Source organism: Triticum aestivum, chromosome 3A (assembly GCF_018294505.1).
Source record: "Triticum aestivum cultivar Chinese Spring chromosome 3A, IWGSC CS RefSeq v2.1, whole genome shotgun sequence".
NCBI lineage: Eukaryota > Viridiplantae > Streptophyta > Magnoliopsida > Poales > Poaceae > Triticum > Triticum aestivum.
In genome coordinates this window covers 744,374,807-744,401,412 of record NC_057800.1, presented here as the reverse complement: position 1 = coordinate 744,401,412, position 26,606 = coordinate 744,374,807, and the positions used below count along the sequence as shown (strand labels likewise).

The 26,606-nt window shown below is 48.8% G+C and overlaps 1 pseudogene; it reads left to right on the top strand.

The window, feature by feature from the left end:
- The first annotated feature begins 12,327 nt into the window (after positions 1-12,327).
- On the top strand, positions 12,328-18,089 carry LOC123063685 (wall-associated receptor kinase 3-like; annotated as a pseudogene).
- Positions 18,090-26,606: the final 8,517 nt, after the last annotated feature.

Below are 26,606 nucleotides of genomic sequence, written 5' to 3'. Positions count from 1 at the left end.
AAACTCCATTGGATACATGCAAGACATGAGCTTATGACTAACCCATGATATATCTCTCATGATAACTATCTTATGTCTTGGATACATTTGTACCTTGCATGTTGTCTAACCCATGTAGGTGCTTGGTTGAATCTAATTCCATGAGGTTGCGACTCACTCATATCCTGAGCGATCTCTACATCACCAAGACTCTACACAATATTGGTTGAAGACAAGGAAGCACAAAACCATACAAACATATCCTTTGACAAATTCTATGATTGAGCTTCATGATTGTCATTTTTGGATACACAAGTGCTCTTCCTTGCAAAAACTAACCCATGTAGGTAGATGAACCCAAACTCCAAATAATGCCCCCAACTCTCGATGAGCTACATCAACCTTGAGCACCCACACAAGTTCAACTACATGAGCAAGAACCACATCACCACCCAAGGTATGTTATTCCATCTTAGAGAAGCTTTACTCCAAGACATGAGTCAAAGCAACTCAACAAGATGTGAATACATCAAGATGCTTAAACGAAAAATGGTAACCCCATTTTGAGCTTAAACGATGGGTATGACCTATGATCAAGTGTTCTAACTTGACTCCTAAGTCAATATACTCTAACATAGGTGACTATGTCACCGCCCAATTCTAGATGAAGTTCTCTTGTGCTCCTTTCTGAGTTATTGCATTTGTCCCTTGCATATTTGTTTCATCTAGAAACCTTTTACCCTTTTCTTTTTGATTTTTGTTCTGCATATTTCTGCATCAAATTCCTTGCAAATCTTTCAGCTAATTCATTGCAAATCTTTGTGAGATATTACCTGACTAGTGAGCTGAGGTGACAAGTGTTTTTCTCTGTGATGAACTCGGTTTCACCGAATTGCCATTTTCGGTCCAACCGAATCCCTTCGGTACTACCAAAATATGCCACTCGGTGCCACCGATTTCGCAACAGGAAAAACAGTTTGCCACATATTCTATATTTCTTCTGATCCAGCTCCACTCAATGAATCTTGTCCTCTACAAGCATCACAGTTTTATTCCCTGCTTTGTACTGAATCTCAAGGACCAAACCTATTCGACAGATTCCAGGAGAAACCTTCTTGGAAATTGATGTCAAAGGGGGAGAGAGAGATCACATCAAAACTTGTAGGAGAGAGAGATCACATCAAGGGAGAGAAACAGTCTCAAGGACCAAACCTACAAGAGAGAAAATATTAAGGGGGAGAGAGAAATCTCCAAGGGGGAGAGAATACTCAAGGATCCCAGATGCTTGATGTTCAAGAGGAGAGATGTGAACTCATTTGAATTTAGTTCTATTCATAACCTTCAACTCTGATTTTCTGTTTCGTATCTTCTCCCAATATCCCATGTAAGATTCAGGGGGAGCAAGACACCTAAGGGAAAGAAATCAGTCAAATTCATTGCATATCTTTATTCTTGGGGACATGTTGAATTCAATATGGTACCTTGTACTCACCCTCTACATGTCATCCCAATCTTGGTATTCTTGTGGTTTCTTTTGTTTGCTCTAGCTAGTGGACGTACCTGTGTTATCTAACCTTGTTTGTGCATGTTCATTCCATCCTAAGCCAACTCAAGACCACAAGGTAAGGATATGCATCAAAATCATGAGTATGAGGAGTTCTTGCTTATGTACATACTGTTTGCAAGAAGGACTCATGAGCATGAAGGTATTTTCCTTGATAATCTTTTGCTCTGATGCATATGGCCAAGATACATGTAACACCTTGCCTACTCTGTCATGGTTATGCTCTCACATGCCTCTCTATTTCATATTTACATGAGTGCATACATGTAGGGGGAGCCTATGCTTGTTACATGTCCTTCCAAAGATTTACTTGTTGTTCTTTATATCTTTATCTAAAGCTTTGATGTATGTTGCCATCAATTACCAAAAAGGGGGAGATTGAAAGCACAAGTGCTCCGTAGGTGGTTTTGATAATTGATGACAACATATCTCTTGTTGGACTAACATCTCAATCTAGCATGTTTCAGATAAGTTCAACAATGGAGTGTCATGGACTAAAGGTTGTGGGAACTCCTTCAAGATGCCAGGGACAAAGGATTCGCTAAAGCTTCAAGCTCAAGACTCCTCATTTTACATTTTAGTGATCCAAGATCACATTGAGTCTTTAGGAAAAGCCAATACTATTAAGGAGGGATGAGGTGTTGCTTAATGAGCCTCTTGCTTCATGTGCTTAGTGATATGCTCCAAAACTCTCAGCTACTTTCCCACTTCCACATATGACCTAAACCCTAAGCCAAACTCGGTCCTACCGATTTTTCCTATCCGGCGCCACCGAGTTTCACTTGTCATAAGCCACTGCCAAACCCTAATCAGTTCGGTCCCACCGATGGGATCTCGGTCTCACCGAGATGGGCTTGCAAACTCTCTGTTACCCATTGCAATATTCTCGGTCCCACCGAGATATGCAATCGGTTCCACCGAGTTTGCTTGGCCAAATCTCAGTTTCACTTGTTACCCAAATCGGTCCCACCGAGTTTGAGTAATCGGTCAAACCGAGTTTTGGATTTACCCTAACCCTAGCACATCGGTCTCACCGAGTTGATCCAGTCGGTCCCACCGAAATCTCTAACGGTCACTAGGTTTACATTTTCGGTCAGACCGAGTTTATTGATTCGGTCCCACCGAGATTGGAAAACTGTGTGTAACGGTTGGATTTTGTGTGGAGGCTATATATACTCCTCCACCTTCTTCTCATTCGAGGAGAGAGCCATCAGAACACACACACCATTCCAACTCATATGTTCTGAGAGAGAACCACCTACTCATGTGTTGAGACCAAGATATTCCATTCCTACCATATGAATCTTGATCTCTAGCCTTCCCAAGTTGCTTTCCACTCAAATCTTCTTTCCACCAAATCCAAATCCTATGAGAGAGAGTTGAGTGTTGGGGAGACTATCATTTGAAGCACAAGAGCAAGGAGTTCATTACCTACACACCATTTGTTACTTCTTGGAGAGTGGTGTCTCCTAGATTGGCTAGGTGTCACTTGGGAGCCTCCAACAAGATTGTGGAGTTGAACCAAGGAGTTTGTAAGGGCAAGGAGATCGCCTACTTCGTGAAGATCTACCGCTAGTGAGGCAAGTCCTGTGTGGGCGATGGCCATGGTGGGATAGGCAAGGTTGCTTCTTCGTGGACCCTTCGTGGGTGGATCCCTGTGTGGACTCGCGCAACCGTTACCCTTGGGTGGAGCCCTGTGTGGACTCGCGCAACCGTTACCCTTCGTGATTTGAAGTCTCCATCAACGTGGATGTAGGATAGCACCACCTATCCAAACCATGGGAAAAACATCCGTGTCTCCAATTGCGTTTGATCTCTCCAAACCCTTCCCGTTACATTCTTGCAAGTTGCATGCTTTACATTCCGCTGCTCATATACTCTTTGCATGCTTGCTTGATATGTATCGTGTGTGTTGAAATTGCGCCTAAAACTCCACTTAAACCAAAAAAGCTTAAAAATTGCAACTTGAGCATTATGTGTCTAATCACCCCCCTCTACACACATCTACTTCTAGATCCTACAGTGGGCATCGGGGTCAGCGGCCCGTGCAGATCAGCGGACCCAGCGTCGTCCTTGGCCGGCATCGGTCCGCCCGCCCGACCATCCGACAGCGTCGTCACCACGGAAGGCCGGCTCGGGGGGGAAGCGACATGCAGATCCGAGGCCGCAGGGGGGCAGACCTGTGCAGTTAGCATTGGCGGGTAAGTGGGGGTCCGCACTACATTGTCGGTTGTCTCCTCCCGAGACAGTAACAGGGTGCCCATGCCCACCAATGGCAGAGGCCCACCCGCGTCCGCCTGGCCGCCTGAGGGGACCACTGCAGCCTGCGACGGGACCCCGCCATGCAGGTTGACGGAGTCGCATGCAGCCACCGCCGAAGCCTCTCTGGTCGCCGTCTGGATAGCCATGGTTGCGGCCATCGCCTGGGGCGCCAAGCCGGCGGCCATTGCCACAGGGGGGGGCAACAGGCTCGTCGGCGTCCGCCGGAACGAAGACTGATGGAGCCAGCGCGCGGTTGGCCTTGGAGTAGATCTCCTCTGGTTGCATCAATCCAGGCACCCGCCGGTAGTGGCCGGAGTAGGAATGGCCGTTGCGTCGGCGGCCCCTCCGTTCCGCCACGGAGAGGCCAAACCCAGTGCGCGCCCTTGTGACGTCGTCGGGCGTCCCGTGCTCCCAGGGGTGAGGCAGCTCCTCTGGCGGCGGCGCGTCATCGTCCTCGTCTCCCCCATCACGGCGCACTGCATACTCCAGACGGGGCGGGTAGTAGGTGACGGAGTCGACATGGACGAGCACTGGGTAGTGAAGCTTGCGAGGAAGGTGCTCGGTGCAGGCGCAGGATTCGTCCTCCTCTCCCTCCAAACCGAAGACCGGCGAAAGCGAGATGTGCGCCAGGGGGTCGGAGCAGCGGGCACGTGGGCGCACCGTGAGGACCGTCTCCGTCGGCACCTCGTCGGGGTCGCCAACCCATGCCTGGACGACGAAGTAGGATAGGTCGAGCTTGTTGAGGGACTCGACCGCCACCTGGTAGAAGAGGCACTCCGGCAGCAGATCTTGAGCGGTGTTGAGGGAGAACTCATGCGGTGGGATGCCCTGGATGAAGAGGCGAACACTGTAGCGGCACTTGACGGAGGTCGCGAAGGTGATGCGGTTCCACAGGCGCACGAGGAGGGGGGTACCCTGAACATGCACCATGTCGCACCCGCGCACCATGTCGAACCACCGCCTGTGAGCGAAGCGCGTGAAGAAGGACCCCGGTTGCATCAGGGAGACCTGCAGGCCGTTGGGGGGCACGTCTGGGAACTCCGCCCGGACAGCCGCCACCACGTCCGCCGGGCACAGGGTACGCGAGCCCGCGACGGTGAGCATGAGGGCGGAGTCGTGCAGCCGTGCCTCCTCATCGAGCGCCTCCTGCGTCTCTTCGATGAGGCAAACGGTCTTGCGGCAGCGGCGGTTCCCCCAGGCCGGGCCATAGGAGAAGCGGGCGGCCATCTCCATGGCGGACGAGGAAGAGCTAGCGGGAGGCGAGGGCCCAACCGGAGGGGGAGGAGCCTGGGATGGTGGGAACAAAAGCCGAGAACGAGCCGGAGCGCGGTCGTGGCAGGGGTGGCCCGGGGGGAACACGATGCGTGCGCTGACGGGAGGCCGGGGAGGTGGTGGTGGGCAGGGGGGCAGCTCGTCAAGGGAGGAGAGGGGGACTCGAGGAAGGTGACTAGATGGGCAGTGGTGGGAGGTGTGGCCGAGAACAAGGCAGTGAAGACACCGGACGTCGCTATGGCAGGATGCAACATGGTGGGAAGAGCTGAGGCACCGAAAGCATCTGCCAAGGAGGTCCGCCTTATAGGCCGAGCCGCCATGAAAGCTGTGGCCAGAGGTGGTTGGGTTAGTAATGGCGACGGAGTCTCCCGCGGGCAGACGCCGCCCCGCTTTCTTGCCCTTGCGACTGACCACATGCCATTCCTGCGAAACTGCGGCCTGCGAGGGGGCAGCTGGGCGCAGCCCCGAGGAGGAGCAGCCGCCCCCACACACCACAACGATGGATTGAAGGCGCTGGCGAGGGGGCGCAGGCGCGTCCTGCGGGCCTGGCGAGGGAGGGGAGGCGGGGCGTGGGGAAGCAGGCGGAGCAGGCAATGAAAGCTTAGAGCGGACCATCTCGGCGAAGGACGGGGCCGGCGACCCGAGAGGGGACCCCACGTCTGAGAGGGCGACCCTCCCCGAGGAGGAGCAGCAGGGAGGGGACGAGGCTGGGGGGAGCATGCTGCGGCCGGTGGAGACCTCGGCCGGGTGGCAGAGGCACGGCCACGCCGACGGCACAGGGGCCGGCGGCGCTGAGGGAGCGGAGGGAGCCTAGCTACGGGAGGGGCCGGCGGACGCTACTTGTCAGTGTATCCATGATTTCAGTACAATGTCTACATCTGGATTTCATGCACTTGCATCATCTTCGTTGGGTCAGTAGTAGTTCGGCCGGTATCAATTTTACTCTTTTTTGGGTTTCCTTCTCTTCTTTTCCCATCCTGTTTGGCATCTCTGGGCTTGTAGGACTTGGATATATGCTGGAGTTGGTCACAAAAAGCGAATACAAATACAAATACACATACTGCATTTTTTACGAATAGGTTGATTTTGAACACAAATAGTTGAACATGATGAAAATCCGGATAAAACAGATTTTAACCAGATTCGAATGCAGATGGATTCATATAAAACAAAACAAAATGCCACGCCTACTTTAATTTGTCCAAGCAACCAGGTTTGAGGAACGAAACTATGAAGAAAATAAAACAAAAATAATTATTACGGTTTGAGTAAATGCAATATGGTGCAACATTTCGCAATATCAACAAATAAAGACTGAAAGGATGGAATCAGTTGTGTGACATGCTGAAAAAATTCACTGACTCCTGAAACAACAATAACAATAGCTATACAACAATTCATGTCTTGTGTTAAGAAAACCATACAATTAAATACTGTCTCCATTCCACAATGTAGTGCATATTTTTTTTTTTTGGAAAGTCGAACTGTCCATACTTAGACCTCAGTGTAAAGGGCTCCAATCCATCATAGCCCTCACTGCGTGGGCGATTTGGAAGCACGGGAGCGGATGCATCTTTAATCAACTTCAGCCCTCAACTGCGAGACTACTAGAGTCCATTCAAGAAGACGCACACCTATGGGCTAGCGCCGGCGCCAACGGCTTGGTGATCATGATACCCAAGAGATAGCGTTTGGGTGTATTGAGGACGAGCAGCCCCATTCTCTCACTGCTTTGGTTATTTGAGCCTGCGCCAACTTGTGTATGCGTGGCTATTGTAGCCGACATTTGTATATTTTCATCTCTCCTATTAATGCAAAGATACGCATTTGCAAAAAAATATATGAAAATCACCGGAAAACATGGCCGGCCGGCCGGACAGAACGATTAACCTTTGACTACTCGTTCGGTGCCGACGAGACAAGTAGGGGTGGAGTAGGGGCTATAGGCTATAGCCACCCGCGCAGACCCCACATGGCAGCCACCCACTTTCCCAACCCGCACGTCGCTCCTCTCTCTCCTCGGCAACCCACCCCCGGCCAGCTCTCTTGCAGCCTCCGCCAGATTCCCTGCCGCCGGCCGGCCACCTCGCCGGAGTCCCCCGCCTCAGGTCCCCACGTCTCTCTCTCTCTCTCTCTCTCTCTCTCTCTCTCTCTCTCTCTCTCTCTCTCTCTCTCTCTCTCTCTCTCTCATTCCCTGGTCCGAAGCTCCGCAGCGCAATACGTGGACGAGGTCGCGCACGGCATCCGGCGCGCTGCCGCCGCCATCTTCCTGCCCGACGCGCCCGACGCGCCCGCGTGCATGCTACATGTGCTGTTGCGCGTTCTTGCTGCTACCGGTTGCTATTGCGCTGGTAGGCGGGCGCGGCCGTCCGGCGGACGAGAGCATCATGCGGTCCGGCGGACGCCTCCCTCTCTGACCATCACCGCAACTCCACAGCTCGTCCACGGGGCACACAGCCTGTTCGATAAAATGCATGGACAGCTGGGGGTTGTCCCTTGTAAGACAATAAGTTTTGGGGAACCAGCACAACCCTCTAGGGGTGGCTTATCTCATTATATATAATAGTTGTGTTACAATATGTACCATATACGTACATAGGTACAGAAGCTATACATAGTCTAACACCCTCCCTCAATCTTAGCCACTTTCTAAAGAACTGAGAAGGGTAAGATTGCGCCTACAAGCCTCAAACTGTGGCAGCGGTAAAGGCTTAGTGAAGATGTCTGCAAGTTGATCCTTAGATGAGATAAACTTGATCTGGAGTTGCTTCTGTGATACACGTTCCCGTACAAAGTGATAGTCAACTTCAATGTGTTTCATTCGGGCATGAAATACTGGATTTGCAGAAAGGTATGTAGCACCGATGTTATCACACCAAAGAATAGGAGGCTGTGGTTGAGACAAACCCAACTCCTGAAGCAAAGACTGCACCCAAATAATCTCTGCAGTAGCATTAGCCACAGCCTTGTACTCAGCTTCAGTACTGCTACGTGACACAGTAGCCTGTTTCCGAGCACTCCAGGCGATCAAATTAGAGCCAAAGAATACTGCATAACCCCCCGTGGATCGCCTGTCATCTGGGCTACCAGCCCAATCTGCATCAGAGAAGGCCGAAAGGACCCGAGAGGAAGTCGGCCGAATATGCATACCAAATGTCAGGGTGAACTGAACATAACGAAGAATGCGTTTAACAGCAGCCCAATGAGTATCTCTGGGAGCCTGAAGATACTGACAAACCCTGTTAACAGCATAAGAGATATCTGGTCTCGTGATCGTCAAGTACTGAAGTCCACCAACAATGCTCCTGTACTCTGTGGCATCCGCAGGAGACAAAAGCTCACCATCAACAGCTGTTATCTTGTCGGTAGACGACATGGGTGTGGTGGTCGGTTTGCACTTCAGCATGCCAGCTCTCTGTAACAACTCTAAGGAGTACTTCTTCTGCGTAAGGACAAGACCAGTAGCACGAGAAGTGACCTCAACTCCAAGAAAGTAGTGAAGCTTCCCAAGATCTTTGACCGCAAAATCAGCACCAAGAGAGCAGACAAGAGCATCAGCAGCATACTGAGAAGAGCTGACAAGGATAATATCATCGACATATACCAAAAGATACATAGTGACTTCTGGCTTCTGTAGAAGAAATAACGAAGTGTCAGCAGTAGACGGCACAAACCCATGAGCACGAAGGGCAGAGGCAAGGCGGGCATGCCAGGCACGAGGAGCTTGCTTCAAACCATATAGTGCTTTGGAAAGACGACAGATATAGTCAGGACGATCAGGATCAGAGAAACCAGGCGGTTGTTTCATATAAACCTCTTCCTCCAAAAATCCATGTAGAAAAGCATTCTGCACATCAAGTTGACGAAGTGACCAACCACGAGAAACAGCAATGGAGAGAAGAAGCCGAATAGTGGTAGGCTTGACGACAGGACTGAAGGTGTCCTCATAGTCAAGACCATGACGCTGCAGAAAACCGTGAGCAACAAGTCGCGCTTTGTAACGCTCAATAGATCCATCCGAATGCTTCTTCACTTTGAATACCCATTTTGAGTCAATAACATTTACCCGTGGTGGTGGAGGAACGAGAGTCCATGTCTTGTTACGAAGAAGAGCATGAAACTCCTGCTCCATAGCCTCTCGCCAATGTGGAATGCGCAGTGCAGCCTGATATGAGCGAGGCTCAGAAGATGGATCCGCAACAGCAGCAGCCAAACAAGCAGCCAACCAAGCAACCGTACCATCCTTATGTTCCTTAGGTTTGAAAATGCCACTGCGACTGCGTGTATGTGGTCGGGACACAGGAACCACCGAGGTCGACGGAGCAGCCTGCAACGGGCTGGAGGACGGCGACGTTGACGAGTCAGCCGGTGACGAGGAGCCCGTCACGGTAGCCTCGGACTCGGTTGGCGAAGAAGGCCGACCCACCGGCGAAACCGGCAGAGCAGACGAAGCAGCTGGCGACTCCGGCATCACAAACCAGGCCGATGGCGAGCTCGGCATAGTGGGCCGTGGCGCGGCCGGTGTCGCGGGCCGATCCGCTGATGAAGGCGACGTGAGGACCCGAGCCGCGGGCGAAGACGGCGTGACGGGCCGAGCCGCAGGCGAAGACGGCGTGACGGGCCGAGCCGCGGGCGACTCGGCGGCCGCTGGCGAAACGGACCGAGCAGTGGAGATGCTCGGCGCGACGGGCTCGTCGGGTGACCATGCATGGGCACGCGAATCGATGCCATGCAACATAGGGCGATCGACGTGCCCACCAGAAAACGACGATGATGATGGTGAATCCTCCAACAGCTCCAAACGAGCTCCACGTCCGGTTCCTGCACCATGGTTAGGTAACAGCAAAGGAGAGTATGCAACATCATCAAATTGGTCAGAAGCAACAGAGGATGAATGCGGGGATGGTGGTTCGACAGTGGACACAGGAAGCATCACACACTGCTACATCTTTATGACTAGACAAACTAGGAAGCTCATGACGACGCAAAATATGACGGACAATAGGTGTGGCCGGGTGACCAAGACGAGCATGGCACTGTGACGGAGAGACCCGAACTCCACTAAAAACACGAGCGACACCAGGATGCTCCAGACGGTAGAGGCCCTGGCACAACCGCCCACTAAGAAGAATGTCCCTCGTGCCCCGATCCTTAATAAAAAGATCAAAAGGGTGAAATTCACAAAGCACATTATTATCACGTGTGAGTTTAGGAACTAAAAGAAGATTACGGATCACAGATGGAACTCGAAGAACATTGCGAAGCTGAAGACTCCTATTGGCATGTCTAGTGAGAAGAGATGCTTGACCAATATGAGAGATGTGCATACCTGCTCCATTGGCGGTGTGGATCTTGTCGGAGCCATGATAGGGTTCACGAGTGTGAAGCTTCCCCATCTCGCTGGTTAGATGCTCTGTCGCCCCAGAGTCCATGTACCAGTGTGGATCGATCGAGTAGGACTGAGTGTGTCCCTGTTGCTTCTGCGGCGTGGGACGATCAGCCATGGCGACCTGACGGGCATTGTTGCGTGTATCTTTGCCGTCATTGCCAAGACCAAGGAAGCTTCGCTGGAAGCGCTTATGACACTTGGAGGCCCAGTGCCCATCGCGGCCACAAAGCTGACACACACGTGGACCGCCAGCCCCCGGTAAGGCCGCAGTAGGTGGGGGGGCCGAGGCGGGCGACGGTGGCAGCCCCAAGGGAGACCGGGGTGATGAAGAAGAGCGGCCACCCTTGGTGGCGGCGTTGGCCGAGAGGGAGCCAGTGCCCCTGGTGCGGCGAGTCTCGACCCGTTGCTCAGTGAGAAGGAGCCGAGAGAAAACCTCGTGTGCCAGCATGGGTGTCGAGTTGCCCCGCTCGTTGATGATCTCGACTAAGGCATCATACTCCTCATCAAGACCATTGACAATAAACGAGTTGAACTCGGATTCGGTGAGGGGCTGTCCAATGGAGGCCAATGTGTCGGCGAGGCCCTTGACCTTGTTGTAGAACTCAGTGGCAGTGGAGTCAAGCTTCTGACACTCTCCAAGCTGACGACGGAGTGCAGAGACACGAGCCTGGGACTGCGCTCCAAAGGTGCGCTCAAGGATGGTCCAGGCCACATGAGACGTCTTCGCGAAGACAACAAGGCCGGCAACTGCCGGCGAGAGCGACCCCTGGATGGAGGAGAGGTTCGCCTGGTCCTGCCCGTCCAGACGCGATGGGCCGGATTGTAGACCGGACCGTGCACGCTGTCTACCAGCGCGGGTGGGCAGGGAAGCGATCCGTCGACGTAGCCTAGCAGGTAGTGACTCCCCAAGAGCGGGAGAACCTGCGCACGCCAGAAGATGTAGTTGTCGGCGGAGAGCTTGATGGTGATGAGATGACCGAAGTGAAACGGCGGCGGCGAAGACAATCCCATCGAGGAGGCTGCCTGGGGTGCAAACACCATGAAGGCAGCCGGAGGCACCGAAGCCGATGCGGGAGGAGGCGGGACCGCAGCCAGGGCGGGCGCCGCAAAGCTCGCGGCCGGGGCGGACGCCGCCAACCCCGCCAGCGGGGCAGTGTGATCCGCTTGCGGCAGGAGCGGCGGGACGACGCCTGCGGAGTCCGCAGCAGACGGCGGCGCCGCGGTGTGGACCACGAGGTCACGCCCAAGCGAGGGCGCCGGCGGCGTGGAGAAGACGGAGCCGATGCTCCTTGTCCCGATCGGAGCCGGAACAGAGACGGCATCGAGCGGGAGGTTGAGCAGAGCCGCAAGAGAGGCCGGGAGGAAGCCCGCAGCAGTGGAACCGGTGGTGGCGGCGCTCGACATGGCGGCGGCGCGATCGGTGGCGCGGCGGCGGCGGTGAAGGCGGCGGCGGCTGCGGCGGCGGTGCGGGTATTAAGGTTTAGAAGCGGAAGCGATCGTAACCTAGCGTGATACCATGTAAGACAATAAGTTTTGGGGAACCAGCACAACCCTCTAGGGGTGGCTTATCTCATTATATATAATGGTTGTGTTACAATATGTACCATATACGTACATAGGTACAGAAGCTATACATAGTCTAACATCCCTTGGGTACCATGGTACACGTTTTTGACAGATGGAGAGGACATTTGACCGCGCCCCTTGGAGATGCCCTTGGTTCTCACTTTCGAGAAATTACTTTTACCTCTAGATAGCTGGCCCTAGCACGCGGCAGGTGCTGGTACCGGGCCGCCAGTGTGCGCAACCTTATAAGCTGGCCGGCCCGGCCGGAGAGCAATGCATGGTTCAAGAGCTAGCTAGCTAGCTAGGCAGACAAGCTCAACTACTCGATGGCACATATAACAACAATCTTGGGGGTAGTGATGGCGGCCGCAGCGGTGACGTTACTGACATCGCCGCTCCTCGCTGGAGCCAAAGTTTCTCCGGTGGAGGCGCAAGGGATGCCCGACTGTGACATCACCTGTGGCAACATGAGTGTGCCATACCCGTTCGGAATTGGCCCAGCCAGGTGCTACTGGCCGGGGTTCAACCTCACCTGCGACCGTTCCAGCAACCCGCCGCGGTTGCTGCTCGGCGACGGCACCCTCCAAGTGCAAGACCTCTCCATTACCATGGCGACATGGGTGGATGCCATACGCACTGGAGACATAATAGTCGACGGCAATGGTGAAGGCATGCTCGGCGGCGGCCTTACGACCGACGGGCCATACACGATTTCATCCAACCAGCTCATCCTGACGGGCTGCAATGTTCAGGCGACGCTCAAGAACAGCGACGTGACAGTGAGCAGCTGTTCTTCTCTCTGTGGAAACGGCGATGGACTCTCCCTGGCGCTATCCAGACTCGAAGCAGGCATACAATGCTCCGGCAATGGCTGCTGCCAGTCGGACATTGTCTTCGAGCCTTCTCAGGTAGCAGGAAGGCTTGTCAACAGCACGTCCTATGACGTGCAGCTCAAATGGTTTGGTTGGAACCGCAGCATGGACCAGCAGTGGCCCGTGCGCGTCTTTGTCGCGAGATCCGGCTGGTTCAGCCGTACATCGGTCTTTCATGAGCTATTACGAACTGACGGCCCTGCGTCAGAGGATGCAATGAAAGTTCCCTTTCGGCTGGACTGGGAGGTTGTTGGCCATGGTGTAGAATGCTCCAACGTCTGCAAGAGCAAGCACAGCAAGTGCAAAAAGGGTAAGAGAGGCTACACATGCTCCTGCACAGACGGCTACAAAGGGAATCCCTACATCACCGACGGATGCAAAGGTTCGGTCTTTGTTAGTAGTACCTTCTTTTCCTGATTTGAGACGAGTAATAAATTTTCAGGGTTTCTCTTTGTTTAATCCTAGCATTTGTTTGTTCGGCTATGTGTAGATATCGATGAGTGCAGTGATGAAGGGTACTGCTATGGTGATTGTACCAATTTGGATGGAGCATATGATTGCCGGTGTCCGGCAGGAACCCATGGCGATGCTACCCTGCCTGGTGGCTGCCTCAGTTCCATCTCTGTCTCAGGTAAGGAATATTTCAGCAACCTTGTTATGTTTTTACTATGGGGATGAAGACAAATGAAGGATGAACAAGAAATAACAGGCCATATCCATCCATCAACAAGTACAAAAAAAGTAAAACACGCGGATACATTCAATTATGTGCGCAGTTAAAGGATCCGCAAGACCGCAACAAGGCAGCCAACTACCGAGTTGCCAATTAGTTATTTGATACCATTATCTTAGAGAATAAATGCAGAACTAAAACGGAAATTAACGTAATAGATTGCACAAAAGAAAGTTACATCAGTTAGACTTTATGGATTTAGTTAGCAAGAGTATGAAACCTTAGCTGGAGTAAAACAAGAACATAAATCATCAAGGGATTAACATTGTTCACTCCCATTTCGCAAATCTACTGATTACCAGCGTCATTTTGTTACAAATATCAGTTTAGACCTCCCTCCAGAATATCGATCCAAAGTGAAGATTCGCATGAGAGGTTGAAAATGAACATTCAAATGTTCTTGACCCAACTTAAAAATGAGGGCAAATGATTTTAACAGCCCACCACTTTTGACAAACCAATTGACCATAAAAACCTTCGGCAGCTAGCAAATCTGTCACTAGTAGAAAAACGACTTTAAGTACCGGTTCGTAAGGACCTTTAGTACCGGTTCTGGAACCGGCACTAAAGGGCGGGGACTAAAGGTCCCCCCCCCCTTAGTCCCGGTTCAACACGAACCGGGACCAAAGGCCCACCACGTGGCACGAGGCGCGCTGTGGTCTGGAGAATTTTTTTTTTGAAATAAAGGAAAAAAGCCCGCCTACTGTGCCAGCATGGCCTGCATACAACTAGAAACCCAACATCTAGTTGGGCCAAGATGCAGGCCCATACGGCCCAGTAGGCCCCACAGGGCAGAAGACTTGCAATAGGCCCACAAAGGCCTGCTTAGAGAGGATCTCGACACGGTAGCCACGGCGGGGCTTATAAACCGGTGCGAGCTCCTCTCAACTAGCGAGGTGGGACTAAACATTGTGCACTGCGGGTGGCAGCGCACCACCTTTAGTACCGGTTGATGGCTTCAACCGGTACTAAAGACCCTCCTTTAGTACCAGGACTAATGCATAGGTCACAAATGAACCGGGACTAATGCATAGCCGTTCGAACCGGGACTAATGGTACCATTAGTGCCGGTTCATTTACAAACCGGGACTAATGTGTCTCACGTAAAGTAGTTTTTCTACTAGTGTGTGAAAATCGTTTTGCAGATAAAACGTCTGCCAAAAAAAGTTAGCAACAAGAAATATTCAAGACTACAAAAGAACTCCAACTCAACTGGGTCTGTTGCAGCAAAGCTCCATTTGGGAACAGCAACAGCAATACGAGAACATGAGATCTACCGCTCTGGCCATATACAACAATGAGCGAGAGAAGAAAAAAACTGGACATATACAATAAGAAAGGAAAAGATTTCAATCTGTATCATGATCACTTTGAGCGTAATTAATTACACCTCCCTGCATCAGCACACCGTGCTAGCCGAAGGGGAGGAAGAAGAGGCAGCCCAAATCTATCAGAAATTGAAGTGAATGAATAATGACGTTATCATTTTCTCAAATAAATAGGTAACTGCAGCACGTCCTGTGGTGACGTAGACATGCCGTACCCCTTTGGTATTGGCTCTGCCAAGTGCTACTGGCCAGGGTTCAACCTCACCTGTGATACAAGCCAACAACCAGCAAAGCTACTCCTCACCCTCCGTGACCTCATCAACGGTAAGGTGGACTACTCCGTCCATGTCACGGAGATCTCCCTCTGGAACAACACGGTGCGCGTCATCCACACCAATGCCGTCATGCCTATCTACCCCAGCGACTCAACCAGTTTTTTAATGTTTGGCAACTACTCAGATGTGCCCTACTCGCTATCGACCAGCAACTTGTTCATCCTATTGGGCTGCAACCTTCAGGCAACGGTCCGGGTCGGGTATGGCCCTGAGGATTTCATCAGTGGTTGTTCCTCCTCCTGCCCTTCCAACGTCAGTGACACCTACGTCGAGATGGCACTGCAGAGTGCAGGCAGAAACTGCTATGGCATGGGCTGCTGTCAGGCGCATATCTATATGTCCTCCAACGGCTTGCCTACAGCGTGGGAGTATCAAAAGCTCAATAAGAATGGCGACCAGGAGTTGACGTCGCAGCCAGCATACATGCTAATTGCAGAGGAGGGGTGGTTTGATAAGCGATGGTTGTCCAAGGAGATGGCGGTGCAGGAGGAATCCAAAATAACAAAGGTGCAGGTTCCCCAAGTTCTGCAGTGGGAGGTCATGCAGGGCTTACCGCGACCAGCTAACATGAAGGCGCATCCGGGCTGTCCAGCGGAGGTTGCCCACAAGCTCTGCAAGAGCAAGAACAGCAGCTGCAAACGTGGGAGTAGAGGCTATTTATGCCAGTGCATGGATGGCTACAACAAGCCCGGCAGCAACCCCTACCTCCAGGACGGATGCAAAGGTTAGAACATATATTTACGATTATAATATACTCCCTCTGTCCTGAAATGTAAGACGTTTTTTGATATTATGATAGTGTTGAAAAGCATCTTACATTTTGGGACGGAGGGAGTATGTTGTTTATGCCAATGAAAACAAAATAGCATGCTATAGCGCCGCTAATAGCAATGCTATATCGTTTATCCTTGTTCCTCAATAGTTTTTAACCTAGTGAAATTTACTTTTGCCTCCAGGTGTCAGCAAGCCCTTATATACAGGTGAGCAACACTGCAACTTTATGAGGAGCCCTCTGCCCTAATCCTTCTGTTTGATTTCACATGAAGACAAGTACCGTGTTTCACTTAGTATTTGTTTCAAGCAATACATATTGTCATTAATCGACTTAATATGCTTATTCCCATGAAAATGCTTGCTTATTAGTTGTTACTTGTAATTAAGAAAAGCTGATGTATGTTTCTTGGTCCAACTTGAACTCTAATATATAAAATTATTTGTCTCAAACCCTGAACTTTCTGAAACCAATTTTCTTCTTGTCGTATGAATTCATGAAGCCAAAAAGATATTGGAGTGAAGTTTGTTGATTACTCCTGCTGCTTTCTAACTGTAGACGAAGTGTATAATACTATTATAATGATAGAAAAAGTGAACAATACTATGTACATCTTTGTAGGTATATACCTCGGAATAGGAGTTGCTGTTGGGGCAGGCATCATACTATTTGTTCTCGCTGGATCCGTCGCACATAAGAAATTCAAACATCGAAGATCTCTGATGTTGAGAAAGAACTTCGAAAAAAAGCGAGGACAGTTGTTGCAACAATTGGTATCACAAAGAGCTGATATTGCAGAAAGAATGACTATAACCTTAGACGAGCTTGAGAAGGCAACAAACAAATTTGATAAAGCTCGTGAGCTTGGTGGTGGGGGGCATGGTACAGTCTACAAAGGGATTCTATCAGATCTTCATGTTGTAGCCATCAAGAAACCAAAGGCGGCGATTCAAAAGGAGATTGATGAATTCATTAATGAGGTTGCTATCTTATCACAGATCAACCATAGAAATGTTGTAAAGCTCTATGGTTGTTGCCTTGAAACAGAGGTCCCCATGTTGGTGTACGAGTTTATATCTAATGGTACCCTTTATGATCATCTCCATGTTGATGGACCAAAATCATTGTCATGGAATGATAGGCTACGGATAGCAACTGAGACTGCCAGATCCTTAGCCCATCTTCACTCAGCAGCTTCAGTACCTATCATCCATAGAGATATCAAGTCTGTTAACATACTTTTGGATGATACTCTAACAGCAAAGGTTGCAGACTTTGGAGCTTCAAGATATGTTCTGTTGGATAGATCAGGGATCACAACAAGAGTGCAAGGTACAAGAGGATATCTGGACCCATGTGTTTCTATACCGGGCGTCTCACGGAAAAAAGTGATGTGTACAGCTTTGGTGTCCTGCTTCTGGAGTTGTTGACTAGAAAGAAGCCATTTTCATACATCTCTTCTGAAGATGAAGGCCTTGTCACACATTTTTCTACCCTATTCACACAAGGCAACTTGTCAGAGATACTAGATCCGCAAGTTCTGGCAGAGGGAGGCAGAGAAATGGAAGAAGTCGCAGCAATTGCAGCAATGTGTATAACATTAAGAGGACGCCCGTCAATGAAGCAAGTGGAGATTAGACTTGAAGGCACTCAAGCATCCAGGGGACATGAGGGGGGTGATATAAGAAAATTTTCACGGACTGCAGATGGAAGTAGGAGCGGGGAATTGTCCAGGCAGTATAGTATGGAAGAGGAGTTCGCGTTATCTTCAAGGTATCCTCGGTAGTTCTGCTCAAGCCCAAGCTCACCAGTACATTAGTTTTCAACATCAAGTTTCTGGAGATTCTCCTTTTCATCCATTTCCCTTGTGCGTTTGGTCTATTTGCTTCCATGGCAGCTCCTTTTCTTTATCCTGTTTTTCTCTAAATGAACTTAGTGTTAAGTGTTAACACAGTAATGTTGTAAACTTGTTGTAACCAGGTGCTTAGCTATCATCAATGAATCAAAAGAATGCAATGACCTCACTTTGTTCCGATCGATTGTTCTTTATCTGTGTTTTTCCTGGAGCTACACTAACATTGAGTTATCTAAAAGGACAGGAGAATCAAACACCACAATTATGTCTATTCCAAGTGTGTGTGTTTCTTCAGACTCCAAAATGTTATGGACAGCAGCAGCAGGATGAACACCCACCACAGATGGACAACTCAAACAGCAGCAAAGCACTTATAGATTTGCACATTCGGCTCCGATGATGAGTCGATAGAAAGACATTATAGTAGTGATTAACAGTATCATAACCCTCTCTGCTTAGATGGTTAGCAGAAGAAGTGCTGAACCTAAGCCACCAAATTGGTTGTAAAACATAAGGTTTGCTAGGTTTTCAGTTATAGCAGCGAAAAATTGTCTGCATGCCACAAACTTAACTGATCTCATAGATTATTTAAAACAACTGATCTCATAGATGCTGTTATAGCAAATATATTATTTTTTTAGTTCATGATATTATACTACTACCATTTGTCTAGCCAAAAACTCAGAAATGTTAGTATGGTTTGGTTCAGGTAAACATTGTTTCAAAAACTAGTGTTCAAGAGACTACTCTGATCCTTGGTTTGTGGTTGTATTATGGAGAGCAATTCAGTACGGAACTTGTAAATGACATAATGGTTTGCTTCAGCCATTCACTACCATTTATCGTCAGGTTTTTTTGCTGTTTGCTCCTTGGCTCTTGATTGTCTTATTTGACAGCATGTGAGTACTGAACTTGTGAATAATTATTAAGCATGTGAATGAGCACACATCCAGCCTCTGCATGACAAATAATTAGATGAGGGATTAGAGATAGAACCAATGTTGAAGTGCAGACCGCCGAGGATCCTCACTTTCAGCTCCTTAAATGGCATTGTCATGGGTCGCCATGACGCCCTCATGCGATTGCTCCCTACCAGCCTTGCCGCCGGGTTTGCACCGCGACACAGACGCTGCGGTTTGTTGATGACTCGGCTATCGGCGTATGGCGCATGGACACCTGCGATGCCCCTGGCTTTTTCCCTGACCTATACTCAGCGGTGCCGCCACTTATAGCATTTGCTGACTATCGTGAGAGGCGAGAGGCCGGGTCAGGTTGTGTGATAGGCAACTATCGTCGACCCTGCAAGTCGTATCTCTCTTGCACAATTGGGCCAGTTGAGGGGAATTGGGCTAGTAGCAGTTAAGGCAGCATGCATTTAACTGGGCCTTGCACAAGTGTTACTATCTTGTGCGTATTCGGTTTCCCTTATATATTAGTCAAGGTTATAGTAATGTAATTCATGAGTTATGCATGTGTGTGCAGTTTCCACTTTATTCTCCTAGAGATTAAGCTTGAGCAGGGAGTAGTAACCGTCTTGGACTCTCAACGAAAAGATCCCAAAGAGTATGCGGACATGACTGAAATCCTCAAGAAGTAAGTTAAATCGATCATTATCCACCATATCAGCAACTTTGTTCATTTCCTGATATCAAGTAATTGTTTTCTTTGTCCGGCAGGGTTTGGAGAAAATTCACCAAAACAGTTCCGGGACTGCCGAAGGAGCTGGAATTTAGACACCCGAAAGTAAGTACTATAGTAGCATGTTCCGCGCATCTCCTAGTGATTCAAGCGCTAGTTTCATCAATACCATTTAGCATTCTTGCTTATCAGTTTGATTGACCTCTATTTCTTGTAAAGTGGTTGTGGCAGGAACAAGGGAATGATTTCTGTGGATACTACATCTGCGAGTCCATCCGCCACACGACCTGTGAGCGAGGCGGGTACTCTAACGAACAATATGAAGTACGTAAATAACAACATTCACAATATGAGTTTCATTCATTCATATATATATGTATTGACCCCCTTCTTCAAATTAGATGTTTCGGAAGCGGGATGAACTCCTAGCACCAGCTCGCATGCGAGCAATTCAAGAGGAATTGGCGGCATTCTTTCTTGACCACGTGATCCCTGAAGACGGAGAATTCTATGTGGACCCTGAGTCTGTATGATTATATTTGTAAGAGATAATTATTGTATATATGTAGCCGGTAGTGTCAGATAGATATACGAGAACTTGTTGTTCGACCAATCTCTCGGAGAAGGAGAGGTGGTCGATATCACTTCTCTCTGTATATATGCATATATGTTCATGACGATCTTCTGTTTTCTTCGTTTGCTTACTAGCTAGCTAGCGTGTCTAGTCCTCTCTATATACGTATGTATAGTACGTAGCGTCGACCAAGCACGGACATAACAGAGGACACTTCTCTCTATTAATTATAACTAGCTAACACAATATATGAAACACCTAAATTAACCCCCCAAAACCCCCAACCCCCCCCCCTTTCAAAAAAAAACAAAAACCCCAGCCACAGAAGTGCTGACGCGTGGATGCCTATTGGTCCCGGTTGGTGCCACCAACCGGGACCAAAGGGTCTCCTGACTGGGCTCTGCGCACTGCCCACCTGGAGGCCCTTTAGTCCCGGTTCTGGATTGAACCGGGACTAAAGGGGGGAGGTATTAGTACCGACACTTTAGTCCCGGTTCCGGAACCGGGACTAAAGGCCTTTACGAACCGGGACTATAGGTCCTTTTTCTACCAATGTTCATAGCAAGTAGAAATAGTAACAAAGGTGCAGCAAGGTGGCCCAATCCTTTTTATAGCAAAGGACAAGCCGGGAAGTTCTCTTATAGTAAGCAAAACGTTCTCGACGTCACATGACAATTCTCGTCTAGTCATGTTTAGCTGATTCACGTACACTACTTTAATAATTTGATATATGGGTGGACCAGTGCTAGGGTGTTCTTCTTATTTGAACAAGCAGCCCTCTAATGATTACCCGCCTCCCGCACACATCCGCAATTACGAAGGAAGAATTAAGATAAATCTAAGCATAGCATGAAACATATGAATCCAAATCAGCCCCCTACGGAATAATGCATAAACTAGGTTTTAAACTTTTTTCACTCTCGCAACCCAGCATCTACTTATTACTCCCCCAAAACAATGTCTTAACTTAGACCCATGTATGGTGAAGTGTCATGTAGTCGACGTTCACATGGCACCACTAAAGAAAGAAACATACATATCATCAAAATGTTGAACGAATGTCAACTTCACATGATTACTTATAACAAGACTTCTCTCATGTCATCAAGAACAAAAGTAACTACTCACAAATCATATTCTTGTTCAAGATCAAAGGTGCATGCTGCTGATCCCCGCAACTTCTTGGAATTGGACACCGGCGACGACATTTTTTCAGAGAGATGGCTGCATGATCCAACAAGGCAAAGCATCATTAATAAAATACACACTGCAGAAATATCAGGAACACGTGATAATAGGATCATTGATATATTGTCAGAAGGTGATAATAAACAGTGATATGTTCACCTAGTTATTTTCTTTTCTACCTAGTAAATTCAGTTCATTATTCTTGAAGATTAACAAAGTGTTGTTATTCAATAAAAAGAAAAAACTTCTGTCAGGAAGGGTGCAGATACAGAGAAAAAAAACTTTTGAACCTCAAATCTAACAACTTTTTTCAGTTCTCCAGCAGCGTACCATAAAAGCAAACTGAACATTCTAACTTGCCTGGTGCTATGAATTATGTTCCTGTTTTAAGAAGGAAGTTGACAATGCTAGAGCAGAACGAAGGCTGGTGCTATGAATTATGATTCTCTTTTCCAACTTGCAACCGAAACGAGCACAACCAAGTGAACGAATCTTGGCTACTTCACCACGGTTAGATTTCATCCACAGTGGCGGCCCTCTCCTCCTGCGGCCGGCCACCGGCACCGCCCGCCCCAACTGGTGAACGAATCCCCACCATAGTCATAACATGTATGAAAGGCTCACTAACCTAGCAGTTGCAGCCGGCAGGCGACTCCGGCATCCGATGGATCGACGTCATGTGGCTTCAGCAGTCGGCACCAGCAGGCCCCCGATGGATCACGAGCCGGCAGCGGACGTGACGGCGCGGAGAAATTGAGGACGCTTGCGGCGATTCGATCATTTTTTTCTTCTTTTTTCGAGAGAGGCGACTTCGTCAGGTTTTCTTCTTTTTTTAGGGAGGCAACTTGGTCAGTCTTTTTTACAGAGAATGGCGACTACATTTCTTTTATTTTATTTAAACGAAACAGATAGTTTTAGGGTAAAACGATACAGAATTTGGGTTACAAGCAATAATTAGGGGGGGGGGGGGGGGAACTAATCTGCCCCCTGACTTTTTTTGCCAGAAAATTTCCGATCTATTCATCTTCAAATATGGCAGTACAACGAACGCCAAAAAAAATTGCATTTAGATCCGTACACCACCTAGCGACGACTACATGCATTGGAACGAGCCAAATGCGCCCCTCCCTCGCCGAAGCGGAGCAAAACTTGTTGTAGTAGATAGTCGGAAAGTCGTCGTGCTAAGACCCATAGGACCAACACAGCAGAACAACAACCGTCGTTGATGAAGATTATCATGGATCGGAAGGAGCCAACCCGAAGAAACATAAATGTAGACAAACTACGACATCCAAGCAAGTCCACCAAGGACAGACCCGCCGGAGACACACCTCCACACGCCCACCGGTGATGCTAGACACACCACCGGAAGGAGCGTTAGGCAGGGAGAGCATTATTCCATCTTTAAGGAGCCGCCACTGTCTCATCTTTCTTAGTAGGACACAAGCCCTAACAAAACTCGAATGAACATCTAAAAAATAGCCAGGGGCCGGGATCCACCGCGTCCCCATGGTCCTAAGGCCACCGGAGACGAGACGGACCGGCAGCGGCGCCGACAAGAGGCAAAGGAACCATAAGCTTTTCTTGGGGGAGGAGGCGGCTATCTCTCTTCTCACGGTGTTGTGTACGTGTCTACCACCCCCCCCCCCCCCCCCGCGAATTTAACCAGGTGGGGGGCCTACCGATGTTCGTTCGTTCAGTGGAAGAGGACGTTGCCGTCGACTGCGAAGCGCATATGGTGACTTCGTAATATCTCAAGATGCTATGTCGGCTCAGTCCCTTACAGATATTCATAGAGGTAGGGGATGCGTTCGTCAGGATGAGTGTTTGCTCATGTCTCTGTGCGACTTTGATTATACTGTGCTAAAAAAGAACGTCAAGCCACCATCCGTACACCGTGTTGTAGTGCAGCATCCACAGCGTGAACATCATGATTTGTCTTCGCGTTCTGGTCGCCACGCCATTCATGCATGTGCACCCAAAGTGCATTTCCGTGGCAGCTTGACTCGTTGCTCCAGTCACCCTGGCTCCAGTTCGCTTAATGCCGACCTGTCGGCAAGGTTCATGCTAAGCAACCACACACGCAATTTCAGGACCGTCGTTCATTGACTGGCGTCGACGAGTCAAGATACGTTTGTACACCGTGTTGCAGTCGGCAGCATCGACATCATGATTTGTCCTTGCGAACACATGACCGGCCAAACTTTTGTACAACTCCCGTGTTGCAGTGCAGCATCCACAGCGTCAACAAACATCATGATTTGTCCTTGCGAACACATTTTGGATGAGAACAAAAGAACTCAATGTCTTGGTGCATTGGATGCTCCCTGATACACACTGGTCTGCGAGCTTGAACCTTCACCAGTAAGTAAATGGACAGTAAATTACTCACACTAGTACGGATACATATACTCCCTCCGTCCCAAAGTACTTGTAGCCAAAATGGGTGTATTTAAAACTAAAATACATCTAAGTACATTCATTTCTCCGACAAATATTTCCAGATGGAGGGAGTATTATTGAGCATGCAATGCTAAAGAAAAACTGTGTGCGAAGACTACATTGTCCACGGTTGGAAAAATAAACAGTGTGCCCCAGTTCCAACCGTGTGTGATGAAGAACTCACTACACACAGTTGAGAAAGCACGACTAGACTTCGCAAGCCGTGTGCAATGTGGCGCACACGTTCAGACATAATCCATGTGAACACATTTATGATACTTCATATGTTTCTAAATATTTGTCTTTCTAGAGATTTCAAATGAACTACCATATAAGGATGTATATAGATATATTTTAGAGTGTAGATTCACTTATTTTGCTCCTTATGTAGTTACTTGTTAAAATCTCTAGAAAAAATATATTTAGGAACAGAGAGAGTAGTTAGCACTATGGGCGCAGCTAAGATGAACATCGTACACATTTAAATTATAGGAACCATGCGTGATGATTCACAAACGATTCACCCATATTAAATATGTGCAGCCTATCTTGTATCACACACAGACATGTAAACATGTTTATCAAGTATGTGATGGGCAGATGGTTAGGTGGACAGTGGTATTCCCAGCCCACCAGGGTTCAATATATGTCGGCTGAGTTTCTGGGAGGTGCTCATATAGGGGTAGGGTATGCGTGTGGGCGTTCACAGGGGTGAGTGTATGCGCGTTTATATAAGCGCTTGCGTCTGTAGTGTGTTAAAAGAAGTATATGATGGGCAGCTCGAACGCATACGTTAACAGAAATAGACTTAAATTCATGTTACACTGGAACAATGGGTCAAGCTTTTGTGTGAATTCTGACATAAATTAGGATAGTTGGACCAAAAACTAAATACAAACACTAATATGGACAATGCATTTTTATGAATAGATTGACCTCAAATACGACAAATGGTTAAAGAGATTGTTGAAAATCCGGACAAAACGGATTTATAAGTGGGTGGAGGGATTCACATAAAACAGACAAAATTGCCACCCCTATTTTTTCTTTACAAGCAACCATATTTGAAGAATACAACTATCAAGCAAATGAAACAAAATAATGATTATGGTTTGAGTAAAAACAGAATGGCATGGAGCATTTTGCAATATCATCAAATACAAACAGAATTAATGGATTGCAATTTCTGACATACTAAATTTTTTAAGACCTGGAACAACAATGGTAGTATGATAAACAACAATTCAAGGCTTCCGTTGGGAAATCCGTATAAATTCTTTTAATTTACTTACATAATAATAGATATTATACGGTAGTTTTTAGTTTTTTACAGTGCATACATGCAACCAAAGAGAGTGGCTGAATTTAACTATCATAATCCATGTGAAATAGCTCATGGAGCCTAACTGGAGACTCAGGACCCAGCAACCCCAGTGTCCGGTTTATGAGTGTACTCCCTCCGCCCGGAAATATTTGTCGTAGAAATTGATATAAATGAATGTATGTAAAACTAAAATACATTTAGGTACATTCATTCTTCGGACAAGTATTTCCGGATGGAAAGAGTATATAGTAAGGTTTTTTCTTTTGACATGTTTGTTTACTTAACAAGAACGTGAATCCACAGTGAGCAGCACGCCCTACGTCATGCCTGTTCACATGTTGCCACTAGAAAGTCGGCACTCTGCAAAATCCAGAGTGAGCACCGCGCCACATGTTCTGCCTGCTTACATTTCAGTTTTTCGGTCCAAAACGCATCATTATATTCCAGCTAGCCTCTGAAGTCTACTGATTTTTAGCAATTTGTTGATGTGACGTTGGGCCCTTGTTTTGGGTATTATGTTGTGATCCAAATTCAAATATAAAGATAAATGTTAACTTCTAACGAGCGAGCATAGCGAGTGTTGGCAGTAGGGTATAACAACCTACCGTCCCTGGTATCTGGCGGTAGGCAATTTGTTGATGTCAGCAACCACCAATGGCCGTAACTGACTGCCGTTAACCCTACCGCCAGAGTCCCTGGTGATACGCAGTTATACCCTACCGTCATCAACCATGATGGTAGCAAAAGGATTAGATCTTGACTTAATTTTTTAAAAGAGGGTCAGATCGTTCTGAAGTTTTTTTTAATAAAAAGGTCAAACCAGTGATTTTAGCTCCTTAGAGATGCCCTGACCGTACGCAGCCCCACATGGCAGCCACCCTCTCTGCCAACCCGCACGTCTCTCCTCTTACTCTACCGGGCACCGAGCCGCCAGCAACCCTCTAGAGCTTCCGCCGGAGCCCCTGCCGCTGGCCGACCACCTCGCCAGAGCCCCCAACTCTATCTCCCATGTCGCCCACGGCAATCGGCGCACTGCCGCCGCCATCTTCCTGGCCGACGCGCCCGCGTGCATGCTACATGTACTGTTGCGCGTGCTTGCTGCTACCGGTTGCTATGGCGCTGGTTGGCGGGCCCGGCGGTCTGCCGAACGAGAGCATCATGCGTATGTGGTCGTCGCGGATGCCTGAAGCCTCTCGACCATCACCGCAACTCCACAGCTCATCCCGTTCACGTTTCACCTGAAGCCTCGTCACACTCCACTGGGCACACTGCATGTTCGATAAAACACGTGCACATTGGGGATCGCCCCTTGGATACCACGGTACACTCTTTTGACTGATGGAGAGGACATTTGACCCCACTCCTTGGAGATGCCCTTGTTTCTCACTTGTCGAAAAATTACTTTTACCTTGATGGTTGGGCCTAGCGCGCAGCAGGCGCGTGCTGCTCCGGGCAACCAGAGTGTGCGCCACCTTATAAGCTGGCCCGGCTGGAGAGCGATGCATGGTTCAGG